Consider the following 4,304-nt stretch of genomic DNA (forward strand, 5'->3'; position numbering starts at 1 on the left):
ATATATATATATATATATATAGTCAATAAATCATAAATCTGAAAGAGAAGCACACTCTAAGTTATACAGTAGTATAGTATTTAGATAAAGATAATTATGGCCTGTCTATGGGGTTACCCAAGGTTTCATGTCCATAAAGTGTTTAGCTTTACAGCGTCTCTTCAGACCCTAATGGCCAGTGGTCTATAACCTCTCTTGAAAGTGGAGGGAGAAAAGACTTCATAGCTACTTGTTGAACACATGGACAAAGAGAAGAGTTTAGCACAAGGGATTGTCTCCCTTAGACTGCTATCTGAAATTGACCCGGTTGGCTTGTGTGCCCCAGGACTTGAGTAGGAATCTCCTGAAGTGTAATAAGGGTCCGAAGACTTCTGTCCTGGAATTTAAGATGTTCCCTGGGTCGAGGGAATTCTTTAATATTCTCATCTATTTCAGCTATGCACAGCTTGTTATGCTTACTCCTGTTGATGTAGGGGCCTGAATTTTCTTGGATCTTCCATAAGATTATGTGTGGAGTCCATTTGTCCTTCAGGTGCCACACATGGTTGGCAAAGGGTGTAGTGTATCATCTGTCTGGGATCCTAAATGAAGATCTGTGGTTGGGAAGGTGTTTCTGGAATATCCAATACATCTTCATATACTGCTACTGGCAATGCTGCTACTTCTGCTGTTGCTGGTGCTGCTGCTGTTGGTGTTGGCATCATTAAAGCTGATGTAGGGGGTATCATTGGCGGTGGTGTTGGTTTTGGTGCTGTTGCTGGTTACAGCCATCATCGTTGCTGTTGGAGCTGTTATCAACGCTATATTGGTGGCTGCTGTTGTTGTTGTTATCCTTATTAGCATTATCATGATCAATGGTGTTGCTGCTATTTATTTTAGAGTTGCTGCTGTTGCCATTAATACTGCCATTCCTGTAGTAGTTGGGAAAGCTGCTGCTTCTATCAGGGTCAGATACCACCTAAGCTTTGTAAACAACCCCCTTGGTTTCACATTGGCCTCCCACTGGGCATCTGCTGTTGTCCCTGCATTGAGCATCCTGCCTCTGCTCATGGGCTAAGGGTGTTAACGAAAATACTCTTAATATTAGGGTCACACTCCTACACCACAGGTGGCAGTGGGAGGCTACAGGGACTACAGCAGATGACCCCAGGACCAAAAAGTCAATTGTGAGTTCTACTGTGACGTTTTGAAGCGATTGAGGGAGAACATTGAGTAAAAGCAAGTGGATCTGTGGAGCGCAATGAACTGGCTTCTTCACTGAGCTCTCCTCACTCATGAATTTCTCACCCAAAACAACGTGGTATTACTTCTGCACCCATGCTATTCACCAGATTTAGCACCTGCAGATTTCCATCTCTTCCCCAAGATGAAAATACAGCTCAAAGGTCATCATTTTGACACCATTGATGAGATCCAGAGCAAATCGCAGAAGGTCCTTGACTCGCTTACAGAAAACGACTTCCAGGCTGGATTCCAAAAGTGGCAAGAACACTAGGATCAGTGTATTACTGTGCAAGGTGACTATTTCGAAGGAGAGGATGTTAAATTATTTTTTTTTAAACAACTAGTCCAGGAATCCTTTGATACCACCTCATATATGTCTGCACTAGTGTATATGATATAAATTACATAGTACTATTTACATTTTACAAGCTAATACAGATATAGAAGGCTAATTCATCAAATGTACAGAATATCATGGATACATTGATTCTTCAACTTCAGTATACAAAAAGCCATCTTCAGATATTAAAGTATGGAAAACAATAAATTAATAAAATAGTTCTTAATAAAAGGGAAGAAATGAGATTTTGTAAGATATTAAAAAGAAAGCAGTGGGTAGTGGTGGTGGAAATTAAGATTGTGCATAATATGATAGAGAAAGAGAGAGAGAGAGAGTGAGACGGTTTATTGTTAATAACCTGGAAATATTAATAATGGAGGTAAAAAAGAAGAAAGTTTAATGAGATGAGAGAGGAGTTTGCAGATATTGTTTTCAAAACATAGCAATCAATATCAACAAAAATAAAAATAAAATGAAAGTAAAAATTATGATGAGAGAGAGGAAGACAGAATAAGAACAATAGAAATTAGTATGGGAAATCGGAGGATACTTGTTGTTGTTGTTGGCACTCCGTCGCTTACGACGTTGAGGGTTCCAGTTGATCCGATCAACGGAACAGCCTGCTCGTGAAATTAACGTGCAAGTGGCTGAGCACTCCACAGACACGTGTACCCTTAACATAGCTCTCGGGGATATTCAGCGTGACACAGAGTGTGACAAGGCTGACCCTTTGAATTACAGGTACAACAGAAACAGGAAGTAAGAGTGAGAGAAAGTTGTGGTGGAACAGTACAGCAGGGTTTGCCACCATCCCCTGCCGGAGCTTCGTGGAGCTTTAGGTGTTTTTGCTCAATAAACACTCACAACGCCCGGTTTGGGAATCGAAACCGCGATCCTATGACCGCGAGTCCGCTGCCGTAACCACTGGGCCATTGCGCCTCCACTGGAGGATACTAGGCTATATAGATCAAACAAAACACAGTAAATATTTATCATTTAGGAAGAAACAATGATACAAACCAAACTAAACAGTGTTTAGAAATATATAATTAATAATATAAGACAATATATAATTAATAATATAAGACAGAATATATAATTAATAATATAAGACAGAATATATAATTAATAATATAAGACAGAATATATAATTAATAATATAAGACAGAATATATAATTAATAATATAAGACAGAATATATAATTAATAATATAAGACAGCTAGATATATATTAAAAAAATGTTGCTGTACCTTGTAAATTCGAATCCTGCTGAGATCACTTTTGTCTTTCTTCTATCTCTCAAAGTATGGGTTGGTGAGGGAGTTGATATGGTTGAGGATACCCAGTATCTTTTAACTTTTACTTGTTTTGGTCATTGGAGTGTGGCCATACTGGGGTACTGCCTTGAAGCATTTTAATTGAACAGTTTGAACCTAGTACTTAACCTTAAGTTTGGTACATTTTTTTTATTTTCATTTTCGATGAACTGCTAACTTAAGAGGATGAAAACAAACCAAGACTTGTTGTCAAGCAGTAGTGGGGGAGGGGAGGATACATGAAAATACACACACACACATATACATGTGTGCATGTGTATATTTATATTCTTTTATTCTTTTACTTGTTTCAGTCATTTGACTATGGTCATACTGGAGCATCGCCGAAAAGGTTTTTAGTCGAATAAATCGACCCTAGGACTTATTCTTTGTAAGCTTAGTACTTATTCTATTGGTCTCTTTTGCCGAACTGCTAAGTTATGGGGATGTAAGCACACCAACAATATTGTCAAGCAATGGTGCAGGGACAAACACAAAGACACACACACATAAATATATACATACATATATATATATATCGGCTTCATTTCTTTCAAACCTACACATGTCCTCAGCTGTCATAGCCCATGGCAATGAAACATACGCTATGGGAGCCAAGGACGTAAGAGGAATCAGATGTGGTGTGCAAGAGAGATGACTGCGCTGGTATGGTCATGTGATGCATATGGATGAGGACAGCTGTGTAAAGAAGTGCCAATCTCTAACTGTGAAGGGAACCTGTGGTAGAGGTGGACCCAAGAAGACATGGGACGAGGTGATGAAGCATGATCTTCAAACTTTGATCCTCACAGAAGCAATGACTGGTGACCAAGACCTTTGGCAATGTGCTCTGCTTAAGAGGACCTGTCAAGCCAAGTCCACCCATGCTGGTGGCACATAAAGAACATCTTTTGAACGTTGGACCTCACAGAGGCAAGAGGCTGAATTCCTTTTGAGTGTTGTGCCTCATGGAGGCAATGACCACGTCTGTTGGCATTATGTCATGCTTGAGAAGGAGACCCATCAAGCCAGTGTCACACAAATGGCACCTGTGCCGACGGCACATAAACGCACCCATTACACTCTTGGAGTGGTTGGCATTAGAAAGGGCACCCAGCCATAGAAAACCATGCCAAATCAGACTGGATCCTGATGTAGCCTTCCAGTGTGCCAGCCCAATCAAACCATCCAACCCATGCCAGCATGGACAATGGATGTTAAATGATGATGATGAGGATGATATATATATATGTGGCAGGCTTCTTTCAGTTTCTGTCTACCAAATCCACAAGGCTTTGGTCAGCCTGACGCTACAGTAAGAGACACTTGCCCAAGGTGTCATGCAGTAGTGCTGAACCCAGGACCATGTGGTTGGGAAGCAAGCTTCTTATATATATATATATATATATATATATATATATAT

General features: G+C 40.0%; 1 protein-coding gene across 3 annotated transcripts in view; it reads left to right on the forward strand.

Annotated features, from left to right (window-relative positions):
• The window catches only part of LOC106879130 (uncharacterized), a 74,801-nt gene that overhangs the window by 5,497 nt on the left and 65,000 nt on the right, over positions 1-4,304 (forward strand). The gene's annotated exons all lie outside the window — the stretch shown is intronic.

Source organism: Octopus bimaculoides, chromosome 24 (genome assembly GCF_001194135.2).
Source record: "Octopus bimaculoides isolate UCB-OBI-ISO-001 chromosome 24, ASM119413v2, whole genome shotgun sequence".
NCBI lineage: Eukaryota > Metazoa > Mollusca > Cephalopoda > Octopoda > Octopodidae > Octopus > Octopus bimaculoides.